Genomic DNA, 13,331 nt, shown 5'->3' with positions numbered 1-13,331 from the left:
AGCCCTCATGTGTTCCTGCCTACTGTTGCCTCCCTGGGATGGTGTCTCAGCTGCTTGCTCCTCACATGCCGGCACCCCCAGAACCCATGACCTCCTCTATCCTCTGTCTGGGAGCAAATGGGTGGAGTCAGCCAGGAAGACTCACATTCCACAGTGAGTCACCCTCCACCTTCTGCAGGGGCCTTGGGGTAGGTGCAGAAATGGCGGGTGCAGTGAACACCCGATCCTGTCTCAGGGCAAGGCAAGGAGACAATGCCTGGGCACTAGGTGGGTGACTCAGCAGGGGCATCTTGCCCACCCCTCATCTAGGTACCAAGTGTATCATGGCACAGAGTTTAGAGGAGGTTGAAGGTTGATATTGGGGGGTTGCCTGTCTGCCATGGGTGGGTTGGTGGGCTGTGAGAAGGGGAGGTCGACTTCCCCGACTCCACCCAAGGCCTTGAATTTTTCCCTTGCATCAGGCCCTACAAATCATGCAGCCAACCCTGGTTAGAATCTGTTTCCATTTTCCCATCCTCAGCTCAGAGTCCACGGTCCTTATGTGATGTGGCCAAATTGCTCTGAGCATCTGATGCGCACTGGTGAGATGAGGGGGGGAGAGGCAATCACATCATTCGGCGCTGGGGTAGACAGCTGGTGAGGGGCATCTAAGGGACAGAGAGCCAGCGCCTCCCAAGCTTTAATGTAAATGGCAATCGACTGGGATGTTGTGAAAGTGCAGATTCTGATTCTGGAGGTCTGTGCAGGGCCTGAGATTCTGCATTTCTAACATGCTCTTGCTTCATGGACCACATTTTGAGTAGTGAAGTTCTAGAAGCCTTAACCTAGGAACAGCGTGGCCTCCAGACTGATGCCCGGCAAGCCCCTGTAGGAGCTCTTATGACAGGCAGAGGGAACGACTGCTTAGAACTTAGCCAGCAGCCCACACTGTGATGACTCACCAGTAACTCTGTGTCCCCGGACACTTCAGCTGATAATGTGGGAATGCTTAGTCAATGTGGTCATCAGCAGAGTAATTAAAAACTCGCCCATAAATAACCTCACTCAATCCTCACAACTTTATCAGGCAAGTATAAAAAGGCTGCTTTATAGATGAAGGAATTGAGGCACAGATGATGGGGGGATGTACTCTAGGTTGCAACCGTCAAGTGGCAGAGGTAGGATCTGAACTCAGATCTGGCTAAGGCCCTTCCCACTCTGCCAGCATCACTAAATTTAAGTTTCTAGGCTGGCATAGCTGTGGCTGGAAGCTGGTCCCCCTGCCCATCATGTGCCCCCCCGATCTTGCAGGAGCCCAGAGTGTGAGGTGTTTGGCCTGTGCCCTGGGCCCCCTGGCCAGCCTCCTCTGCACCCCTAGCCAGCAGTCACCTCTGCCTTCAGCCACTCGATATTGATCTCCCCATCCTCGATCTGCTGCCGTAGCTGCTTGGCTACTGTCTTCTCGTCTCCATGATCTGCAGCAGGTGCAGATACTTCTGCATCAGCTTTTCACACTCCCTGGCCAGGGTCTGGTAGACGTGGACAGACAGATGTGGTAAGACACTGCCTTCTTGTCCCCCAAGAGATCCAACCAGAAATGGGGCTCTGCCACTGACTGCAATTAGGAGATGGTCCTGACTCCCAGATATGGTGTGCGGGGCATTGACCTGGCTGCTGTGCTGTTACTGACTGCTCTGGCTCCTTCTCCAAATCCTGTCTCACATTCTGACCTCTGGTCCTCTAACTGATCCTGTTCTCTCCCCTCTCCCTCCGATCCACATCCTAGGGCCTTTGTACAGGCTCACTCTCTTGTTAGACATAATGCATCTGCTGACTTGAAGTTAAAGTCAATGCTCAAATTGAACAACAAGGATGTGACAGCACATCTGTTTACAACATGGTTCACTGAATATTTTGAGTCCACTGTTGAGACCTACCACTCAGAGAAAGAGATTCCTTTCAAAATATGACTGCTCACTGGCAAGTGCTGGGGTTCCCATGGAGAGACTGATGTTGGTGTGTGCCCCCCTCCACACACGCACCAAAGTTAGGAAAAGTCTTATGACTCGCATAATAGAGGTCTCTGAGGAGAGCAGGGCCAGAATCTGAAGTAGCTCTGAAATGGCTTGAGGGAGCAAGGAAAGGAGCCTGGTCTGGGTTTTTGTTGTGGTTGGAGGTTTTAAAGAAAAATTATTTAATGACACCTGTCAAAGATGGTAAGGCATATTTTATTCAGAACCACTGTGATACGTAGGGACCACCGTGATGGGATTCACAGCGGGGGAGAAATGAGATTGGACTCTACTCTGAATGCAGCATGGGCAAGTGGGAATTCATGGCCAGGCAGCATGGTGGGGGTCACAGGATGGAAAATTACTAAGAGAAAAAACAAGTGTTGGGGTTTCTGGCTAACCTGACCTAACAGGATTCTTACCAAAGAGAGGCCAGAGTGATCAGACACCACCTGAGGGATGGTGGAGGAGGAGGAGGAGCCTGAGCAGATCTCGATGGTGATCAGACATACGGGTGGGTGTTCTGGTTAAACTGAATTAGCAAGGTTCTTGCTAAAACTGGATTTTACAAGGAAGTGTACAGACAGGCCTACAAGAAGGTTCAGGAGCCTGACTAAAGTTTGGTCAAAGCAAGAAATCTTTGCCAGGCGTGAGACCAGGGCAAGAGTTCTGCACACAGACAGGGATTGTGTGGTTGGATCCGAAGCCAGTTCCAGAGAAGGGACTTCTTAATCCTGGTGGGGAAGGAAAAAGCCTCCCAAGAACCATTGCCCCAGCCCCGCCCAGCACGCCCCTCCCCTCCCTGACTCCCTGCTGCCCCTCCTGCCCCAACAGCCATGGGCTTGTCAGGCCAGCGCCAGAGCACCGAGGGCGGATGGAAAGAGCGTCCAGACCCGCAGGGACCTGGTTGTCAGACGCACCGGTCTCACTATGGGAGCTGCCCCCACCCGCTCCACCTGAGGAGCTGCTCCCCCCGACGGCCCCGCCCCAAACCATGCCAGCCAGTCCCAGCGGCTAAGAGTCCAGGCGAGCACAGTCTTCCATGCTGACCGGTGCAGGTGCCCCTACCCGCGTCCCTCTCCCCGCTGCCCAGGAGAATGAGCAGAATGTGATGCTCAACCACTGGGGCCAATCCAGGTGAGCAACGTGGGCAGGGCCAGAAGTGTGGGCGGAAGTGCATCGGTCGCCACCTTGGCGTCCGGCGGGGCCCCTCTCGGAGGGCCGGCCACATTCTCCCTCCCCCCTCGGTCTGGGTCATTTGCTATGAACACCGCAGCAGCGACCCATCAGGGCAGCGGAACAGACGCGTTTTGGCAGCGCTACCCCAGGGTGGGTGCATCAGGCAGCAGTTTGCCTAGGCCCACAGATGTGGCCATCTTGCTTTACGGAGGACAGATGGGCACGCGCCGCCATCTTGCCATCCTGCGGGGCGTGGGGACCAGCTCCCACTTGCTGCACAGTGTCGCTTTGAGCCCTACTCTTGTGGCAGTCCCACTGTGGGGCGGAGAAGAGGGGGCCGGAGCCTGGCAGCATGACAGCCTGAGGCCCGGGATGGTGATCACTGCACTGCCGCAAACTGATCCCACCACTGGGCAACGAGGAGAAACAGCCATCTCATTCCACAGGTAACCAGCTGCTGCCGCCCAGTCAGACCCCTGGTGTTCCAGCCCAAGGCAGGCAGCACTCTGTGCTTGGGGCCTCGGGGCCGGTCCAGAAGGTGAGTGAGCGCCGGGCGCTATGTGGCCTTGGTCTGTGCCACTGTCTCTGCTCTGGGCACCTCGGGCCACTGCGGCCATCCCATGGCCACAGGCACCCACCTTATGGCCTCCACCACACTGTCACCCCCACCCCCTGGCCACTCTGCTCTCCACTGATTCAGGCTGGGGCCAACAATGTCAAGAAACAGGGTATTCTGGAAACACTCTTTCTTAGGTCACTATCTTCTTGCATTTGCCATGACTTTTCTGCTCTTTTGATGGCAGGGAGCCTGCCTTGATCTCTGAGATCAGGAATGTGGCTGAGCAAATGCAGCTTCTACCTCCAAATTGATACGCCTCTCAGATGCTCTGTTGCTAGAAGGGTCCTGGCAGTGCAGGGAAAGGTGGCTCTGCACTGGAGGTGAGTCCTGGAGAGGCGTCTGACTCTGCAGATTCTGCATGTGACAGCATCCTGGGTGGAGGAGGTTGCAACCCACTCCTCACTGGGAGGCTTACCCTGGGGACTCAGGGAAGGGGCTCCTCTCTTCACTTCTTCCTTGGGATCCCACAGCAAGATGAGGGGTTTGCCTTCCCTTTGGCCTGGCTCCCTTCATGAGGGCTTCTGGAATTCAGCCAGTTGAGTGAGTCCTTTCCTGCAGACTCTGCAATGGAGGTCCCAGAACAGTGCACTGAAGACATTCTACTTTGAAAACCTCCTGGCAGATCCTTTTGTTTCATGTTGCAGGTTGTTATTGAATATTTAAAGACCTGAATGCCACTTGTTGTCTTTAGTCTTATTCAAAGTTAACAGTGGTTTGTTTTAAGTCGGAAGTTGTTACAATCCATCCAAAGAACTAGTAATGTGAGCTTGTTTCAGAAGTCAGAGAACATGCTTTCTTGACAGTTTCCTTCAGAGTCTGTGTCCCAAAAGTTTTGTTACTGTTTTTGAGAATGATGCAAAACACTACAGAGAAGGTTGCTCTTGGCATGTGTCATTGTTTAACGTGGTATGGGGGCAAAGGAAGTGGGGGTCCTTTTGTAACTTGTCACAAAGCATTGAGAAATGTTAGAAGGTCAGGTTGCTTGGAACTCCCTGAGGACCTAGTATCCACTCGGCCTCATGAGGGTTAGATGAACTCAGGAGGAGAAGAAAGCCTCGAGAGAGACCCCCTTCCTCCCCATGTGCATAGTTTTCTCTAAATAGAGATTTTACCTTAATGAGGAGAAAAGATTATGAAGTGTCTTGGTCAGTACATTTCAGGGGCTGGTTGCTTGGTACAGGAAGCAGTTTTCCTCCTGGTAGTGGAAGGACAGGAGGAACACAGAACCACAGCTCTTGGGGCTGACCTCCTCTTGGCGGCAGTCCTGCATCCTCGGCTGCTTGAGTAGAGCTGGGGCCAGGCGCCCTGCTGAGTGCCTGGGAGGCTCTGCTGGCCGACACCTGGCCTGGCTTTGAAATAGGGGGACCAATCCTCCCCATTTTAGCACCCAAAGTCCTGCATCCCAGGGACAGCAGGAGGGTTGGACAGCCATGAGCTTCTAGGAACTATTTCTGAGGCTTCCTGAAGCCTTTCGTGTTGTCTTGGTGCCATCCTGTGCTCTCTGCCCGAGCATCTTTGTTCCTACAGGGCACTTACCACAACCTGGGAGAAGGTCTTCACCTTCCTTCCTTCTCTGCCCTACAGATGGTCAGCTCCTTAAGGTAGACAGTGGGTCTTTCATCTTTCTATTACAGTAATAACTTGCAAGCAGAGGTGTTCCTTAAAACTTTACTAAAGTTTTAAATGGGCAAAATTCCTAAGTGTGGGTGTTCCCAAAAACACTTGTTTTGCTTTTATAATTGATTATTTTAGGGGGAGACATTTAATTCTTTCTTTTTAATTACTTTTTCATGTATCCTTGCAGGCTCCACATAAAGGACTCAAAACGTCTTGTCCAGTTGCTAAAAGTTGTTCACAGGGATGACTGGACCCTATTAAGTATTCTTTCATCTGTAGTGAACATTTCACCAAAAAAAACTCTTGAACAGGCTGGAGGGTCAGTACTACATGTTAAAGCCCACGGCCTTGCCCTCCATCTTCCACCTGACTGAGAAGGAGGAGCTGAAGGCCACTGCCGCCCCAGAAGAAATGAGACCAAGATAGCCGCCAGGGACAAGAGGAACATGCCAGTGAAGCAGATGGGAAAGGAGCTTCAGGTTCATCCTCATCCTCGAGGGAAAACCTGAGGGCCCAGGAAGGGTCCCGCAAATTGAAGCGAGCCCTTCTGCAGGGCAAACCCGAACCCAATGCCACCCAGGAAGCCACCAGTCAGGAGCGGGCAAAGAGTCTCTGGAAGGAACTCCAGGAGACAGTGTGGTCTCCACAGCGTGAGGCAGCCAGGGAGATGCAAACAGGTCTGCTGTAGATGCTGGCGATGAGACCGCCTCTTCCCAGCCAGGGCCTGCTGGATAAGAGTGGCATTTCCGTGGGTGACTTTATCCCTCAGGATCTGAGGCATGCAGATTTATTGGCTGGCATCCTTCTTACAGTTTCTCCTCAGCACACACTCAAGAGAGGCCATCTGTCCCTCGAGAGGCTGTTGACCGAAAGAGGCTGAAGAGAGATGTGGAGCCCACCTACAGTGGGGCCAGCCTTGGGCCTGATGAGAGCTTGGCCCAGAGCCCCCACGTTCATCATTCACAATGATGCCTCAGAAACTCTCCCAGAGCCCCTTCACCCTCCAACAGATGTCACCCCGGAGCCAGCCGTGGAAGATGTGCAGGATGAACACAGCAACACCGGCCCCAGGTCCCTGAGCGGGGTCATCCTGTCAGCGCTGGGGCCTAAGAACTCCTGGACTCGCTGCACTCCTACTGCTTCTGGTCCCGGGGGAACAGGAGCACGGGTGCCGCCTGCAGGAGCAGGTGGAGAAGGACAGCGAGCTGAAGAGGGGCAGCTGCCGACAGCCAGGTGCACACGCTGCAGGAGGAGCTGGACGAGCTGAAGGGAGGGGCTCCCTAACTGAGCAGCCTGCTGCCCCCAGCCGAGGTCAGTCCTGGGGCTCAGGGCTCCCCCACTGCCTGCTCCTCATGAGGAGTTTCCTGCTCCACAGCAGACGGCCCCTGAGCACCTCTGTGTGCAGCATGCCTGCTGCTGTCTTGGGAGAAGGCTCTGCTGGTAGCCGCCCCTTGCACACAGGGAGCCCAGGCTGCAGAGCTCACCCCGCTCGCTCTAGGGTGCTCAAGAGGCACCGGTAGTTGTCAGGGTTTAGCAGGTGGGGAAGGAGGCATTGCAGGTCAGCTGGGAAAGCCAGACCTACTCAATGAATGGTGCCTGGATAGTTGGTTTTCCACTTGAACAGGAGAAAATCAGCTTCTGTTGCATCCCTCACACAAATGTAAATTCCAATGAGTTAGGATCTAAATGTGAAATAAAATCGACATAGTAAACTATTGGAAAAGTTATAGGAGACTCTTAACATTATGGGGAGGTGCTTTCCATACATGTTTTAATGAATATCCTTGAACTGAAGTCATTTTGAACATTTTAATAATTTCTTTAAAATTTGAAACATCTTTTTGAGTAGAATACATTCTCTTTTGTAAAAATTAAAACACTAGAGAAATACATAAGCTAAGAAGTGGTAAAAACTCCTATTTCTCACCTACCTCCCAACTTTTATTCCTTGTCGGTAGTAAAATTTGGTGTGTAATCTCCTCCACTGTTTCCTGTGCTTTACCTACATATTTCTCCACCTGTACAAATAGGTTGGATATATTTTTGGTGTGTTTCTTTGCTATGTTTCTGATTTTCCTGCTCTCTTACAGTTTAGTAGTTGTAAACATTGGTTTCTCGATATTCCTTACATATTGAGGGTACCATCTTTTCCCTGTTATACATCCATGGAAAACATTTTCCTACCACATTGCTCATTTAATCTGGATCAGTGCTTGTCTTCCCAGATGTCAGTAACACTTCAAGAGGGAAACGGGTCTATGTGACAGGCTATTCAGGATCTCCGGGACCCCTGGGGCAACAACCAGTAGGACAACCCAAAACAAGAAACAAAACCCATCCCGCATGTTTCCAGATGCATCCTATGGGAAGGACGGCTCCAGCTGAGGACTATTGATGTCCTGGTCAGAGTTATCCACTATGTTCTCATATCACGTTAAAGCTGTTTCTGTAGTTTCTCGTACCTGATGGTACAATTTGGTGCCTTTGTCTGTTCCTCTTGGTGCCTTTGTCTGTTCTTCTTGGTCAGACTGACCAAGGTTTCTCACTGTTACAGGTCTTTCCAGACAGCCAGCCCTTGACTCCATTGCTCAGGTCTATGTTGTTGTTCCTGTCTGGTGAATTCTCCCTTCATTCTGCTGTCATTGGTTTTATTGTGGTGTTGTTCTGGCTCTTGGAGGGAAGTGCTCAGCTTGCTGTACAGGTGATATTCCCTGATACCTGCAGTGGAGGCTGTGTCCTTTCTTCCGTCCCCTTGTCCCCACGTCATGGATTTGCCTCATGCTGCTCTCATTGCTGTTCATTTCTAAAGAGTTTCTCCTGTCTGTCTGGATTCCCTCTTTAACCTGAGAGATTTAGAAGGGTGTGGACAGATTTTCAAGTGGCTATGTTGGGGGAGGGGAGCCAATATTTTGTGATTATTTTTTACTTTTATTGCTTTAAGTTCCAGTAATATAGTCACTTATAGATTTCTGCTTTTTGGACTCTTTAGAGATTTCATTGTGGCTTAGCACACAGTCCATTGTGGTGACTGTTTCATCGTGGTTTGAGGAGAATGTTCGCTCTCCACTAGATGCTTACGTTGTCCCTGGGGCTGAGGCTAGATCTAGCTTTTTTGTGTTTGTCAGCAGATCTGTTTCCTAACTTACTGTATCACTTGACCTGTGGCTTTTTAAGAGAGGTAAGGTAGGTTTCCCTGTGGAAAGGGAAGGCACCTCCCTTGGGGTGCCTGTGTCTTCTTGTTTGTCCAGTTTTGCTTTATGTTTCAAGACCATATTGTTAGGTGCATAAGTGTCCCTGACAGTTATCAACACAGAGAACCCCTTTTTGTCCCATTTAAAGTCTTATTTCTTTATCTCCTTATTTTCAACCATATTATATCCCTTTATTTTATAACAATATTTTAACTCAACTTGAGAACCTTCATGTTTTTATAGAGCAATTTGATCTATTTACAATTGTGATTATTGATAAATTGGAATGTGAGTCTACCATTTAATTTAATTTTTAATTTGTTAGGTTTTCTCATGATTTTTCTATTCCTTTAGTGGGTGTCTTTCAGCTTTTAGGAACAACCATTTCTGCCTCTCTTTCTGTAAATGCTTAGAGTTGATCAGTTCCTGTGTTTTACACTCCCAACTCATCACCTTCCGGTCCCCGGCTTGAGAATATCTGATCTTAGTTCTGTGTTCTTATTTTCCCCATCAAGCAACCATGATTGGATGTAAGTATACGTTTTATTGGTTACTTTGTTCACAACTGTTTATTGTATCCAAATTTTTCCTCCTTTTGGAAAGATTTGATGCTATTTTGGAACTCATATGACAGTGAAATTTTGAGACGAATCGAGTCTGAGATAGTCCTTAGGTACTGATGCTGGGGAGCTAGCACCTAACCTCTTAAAGTTGCATCAGTGTGTCAGCAGAGTCGGGATGAGGTCAGAGATATTTAAAAACGTGGAATTGAATGAGGTTTCCTGGAGACACTGTAGCTGTGGAAGGGCCCTGGGCCCAGCCTAGGAGCAGGCAGTGTTTGCAGAGGTGTAGCTGAAGAGGGTCCAGGAAAGGGGCCTGAAATGGTGGAGCATGAAGTTGCAGGAACCATGAGGGGAAAGGGTATTGCAGAAAGGAAGGGTGCTCAGCTGGATGGGATACAGCTCTGATCAGAATGGAGAAAAGATGGCTGGACTCGGCCACATGGGATCACTGGTGACCTCAGTCTCCTTGAGAGGGTGAGAATAAAGCTGGGTCTAGAGTGGGGGAAGGGAAGCCATGGGAGGGCAGTAGGTATGAGGCACTTTATTTAAGAGGTTTAGCCATGAAGGGGAGTTGGGAAAGTGGACAATAACCAAAAGGGAGCATGGGTCCAAGGGAGAGTTTTGTTTGTAAGGCGGAGATTAGCTACAAGGTGTCTGTGCTGCAGGTAGGACCAGATGGGGAGGAGGAGTCTGCTGGGCCCTGAAGAGGTGCCGGGCTGGGCTCCTGTTATGAGAGGTTTGGGGATTCGATTGGAGAGGTAAAAGAAACTTTCCACTCCAAACAAATGGACTGAAGGTATATTTTATTATAGAGAGGATGGTAAAGGTGATAGTCCGCAAACAGATCTGAATAGGTCAAATAATAAGAGGGAAAAAACACCAGCTCGACTGGAAAGGGAAAACATCCCCATCGGCTGAGATAGCAGCACATTTGAATAGGTCATATAATAAGAGGGAAAAACATCAGATCTATCGGATAAGGAAACACTAGATCGACTGAAGTGAAATGACACAAATCAACCAGAAAGAGAAACACCAGGTTGACTGAAAAGAGAACACATCAGATCTATTACTTCACAATAAATCAATTACTCACAACATCCATGCCCCACTGCTGGGAGAGTCCTGTCAATTGACACTGCTGGGCGGGAATCACAGTCCTGGGCAAGGCGTCTCTTCCACAGGTGGAACTCTCACCGTGTCTCAGTCTCCAGCAGTTTATATAAGCAGTTACAGAGTTTACAGAGAGAGCATTCAATGTTCCCATGCACAAATGGTTATCAGTGGCGTACTAGCACTGAGCCCCACCCTCTGGCTATTGTCCCAGCCCAGTAGTTGTGTACGTGCATTGTTTACCCTGCTTATCCTCCCAGCCCAGCTCAGATGGCCAGTCTGCCCCAGGCTGCGGCGCTTGAAGGGCCTTGAATTTTTTACACATTGCAACCATCTCCATGGGAGAAGGGCCAGTTCCCACCATGCAGAAAGCAGCTTTTATATTTCTTTTTGTGCTGGTGGCTGTAGGTCAATGGAGCGGCCAAACATGGCTGTACTAATGTCAAGAGAGCTCCGCTGCCTGGTGACGGGCAGAGAGCAAGAGGACAGATGTGGTCGTGGAAAGGGCGCCCTGTGCCTCTGCTCCTGTATTCCTGGAGCGTGAGGTGGGCAGTGGTTGGGAGTGGAGGGGCGATGCAGAAGGTGTTAGGTGAACGGCAGGGGGAGGAGGGAGAGGGAGAGAGGACACTGTGGCTTGGTCTTCATGGCTCACATGGAGCTCCCCACTGGGATCTCCGATCACCAACTGTTGACTCTCTTTGATGTTTTCATCAAAATGTCGGCTCTCTTGATGGTTCCCAAGGCTATTATGAATTTGTTCATCAATGAAGGAATCTTTGGGTCATTTTTAAGGGATTCTACGTCAAAGGGGCTCTACATGTGTTTATTCAGTCCATCATCTGTACCCAATCCCTTTGTTTTTGGACAGATTCCATACAACAGAGCAGCCGAGCCAGTGGCCTGCAGGTTCCAAGGTTAGGGAGATTTGCCCTCCAGAAAGCCGATGCTGGTTGGTATTCTCACAGGACGTGGTGCTCTGTCCCTGAGCCCGCTCTAATTCTGGGTGTCATGACATTATAAATCCTGGGGCAGTTCTGTCAGGGCCCATGGTTGGCATTTCTGTGATTAGTGAGGGCAAACATTTTTCTGTGATCATTATCTGTCACTTCCCTGACTGTGCTGTCACCTGCCTTGCTCACTGAGCTCTGAACCTTCCTGGTAGAACCAGGACGTTCACTCTCTATCCAGTGTGATTGCACGTTCCCTCAGTGTACTTGCTTCAAAAATATCTGTTTTCTTCACATTCTTTGATTCCTTGTACATATAATCTAGATTTAATCTGGAGCTTTAAAAATGTTTTATTGTGGAAAACCTTGAACATACACAAATTAAACAGAAAAGTGTGATAGCCCCCCATGTTTCTATTACCCAGCTTCAACATTTATTAATATTCTGATATTCCTGTTTCGTCTATATTTCTACCCACTCCCTACCTTCCATTGATTATTTTTTAATTAATAGATTGTTTTTTAGGAAAGTTTTAGATGGACAGAGAAATTCAGCAGAGAGTGCAGAGCATTTCTCCCTCCTCCCCCACAGTTTCCCCTACGGTTAACATCTTGCTTGACCACCTGTGTTAGTGCAGTCCATTCCTTACAAGTGAGGAGCTGATGCTCATAGAGCGTTCATAACCAAGTCCGTAGTTTACATTAAAGTTCATTGTCTTGCTGTCATGTACTTGGATTTTGACAAATGCATAATCTCATGTATCCACCATGACAGTATCCTACGGAAGAGTTGGATTGCCCTAAAATCCCTGTGCTTTACCTCTTCGTCCCTTGCCCCCCAACTCCTGGCAACACTGATCTTTATACTGTTTCTCTAGTTTTGCCTTTTCTGGAATGTCGTGTAATTGGAATATATGAAAACTATGGAACAGTGTATATAGCCTTTTCCGGTTGGCTTCTTTCACTTAGCAGTATGTATTTAAGTGTCCACTATGTCTTTTTGTGACTTGATAGCTCATTTCTTTTTTTTTCCTTTTTGTATATTGAGTCAAAATATACATAACAAAAAGTGTTTCATCTTAACCATTTTTAAGTGTATACTTCAATGGCGTTAAATACATTTCCACAGTTGTACAGTCACCACCACTATTCATCCACATAACTCTTGTAAATCTGAAACTCTATACCTATTAAACAATAACCCTCCCTTCTCCCCTCCCCCAGCCCTTGGCAGCCACCATTCTACTTACTCTCTCTATGATTTGACTACTCTCAGTTCATACAGTATTTGTCTTTTTGTGACTGGCTTATTTCAGTTAGCATAATGTCTCCAAGGTTAATCCATGTATAGCATATTGGAGAATTTGCTTCCTTTTTAAGACTGAATAATATTCCATTGTATGGATATACTACATTTTGTGTATCCACTCATGTGTCAATAAACACTTGGGTTGCTTCCACGTTTTAGCTATTGTAAATAATACTGCTATGAACATGGGTGTACAAATATCTCTTCAAGGCTCTGCTTTCAAATCTTTTGGGTGTATATGCAGAAGTGGAATTGCTGGATCACATGATAATTCTATGTTCAATTTTTTGGAGGAACATCCACACTGTTTTCCATAGCAGCTGCACCATTTTACATTCCTATCAACAGTGTACAAGTGTTCCCATTTTGCCGCATCTTGGCCAACACTTGCTGTTTTGTCTTTTCGATAGCACTCAACTTAGTGGGTGTGAGGTGGTGTCTCATTGTGGTTTTGATGTGCATTTCCCTAATGATTAGTGGTGTTGAGCATCTTTTCATGTGCTTATATGCCATTTCTAAGTCTTCTTTCGCAACGGAGTCTTCAAATCCATGCCCATTTTTGAATTGGCTTGTTTTTTATTTGTTTAATTTAGGACTTCTCTGTATATTCTGGATACCAGTCTCTTGTCAGAAATATGATTTGCGAATATTTTGTCCCACTCTGTGGGTGCCTCTTGATGTACCAACTTATAAAATTTTCATGGAGTTCAATTTTTCCATTGTTTTTCTTTTGTTACCTGTGCCTTTGGTGTCATATCCAAGAAATCATTGCCAAGTCTGGTGTCATGAAGATTTAATCTCA

The 13,331-nt window shown here is 48.4% G+C and overlaps 1 protein-coding gene across 2 annotated transcripts in view; it reads left to right on the top strand.

The window, feature by feature from the left end:
• The first annotated feature begins 3,638 nt into the window (after positions 1 to 3,638).
• LOC131410029 (ral guanine nucleotide dissociation stimulator-like 3) overlaps positions 3,639 to 13,331 on the top strand; it is a 31,953-nt gene continuing 22,260 nt past the window's right edge. Inside the window, exons 1-2 of one of the 2 annotated variants that reach the window (XR_009221128.1) lie at positions 3,639 to 3,708; positions 5,594 to 6,717. The gene's annotated coding sequence lies outside the window, so the exon portion shown is untranslated. Of the gene's footprint in view, positions 3,709 to 4,059; positions 4,110 to 5,593; positions 6,718 to 13,331 lie in introns of those variants that run through there. The other variant, XR_009221129.1, reaches the window with a different exon arrangement.

Source organism: Diceros bicornis, chromosome 9, assembly GCF_020826845.1.
Source record: "Diceros bicornis minor isolate mBicDic1 chromosome 9, mDicBic1.mat.cur, whole genome shotgun sequence".
Lineage (NCBI taxonomy): Eukaryota > Metazoa > Chordata > Mammalia > Perissodactyla > Rhinocerotidae > Diceros > Diceros bicornis.
The sequence above is the reverse complement of the archived record's forward strand: the minus strand, read 5'-3'. Positions and strand labels throughout refer to the sequence as shown.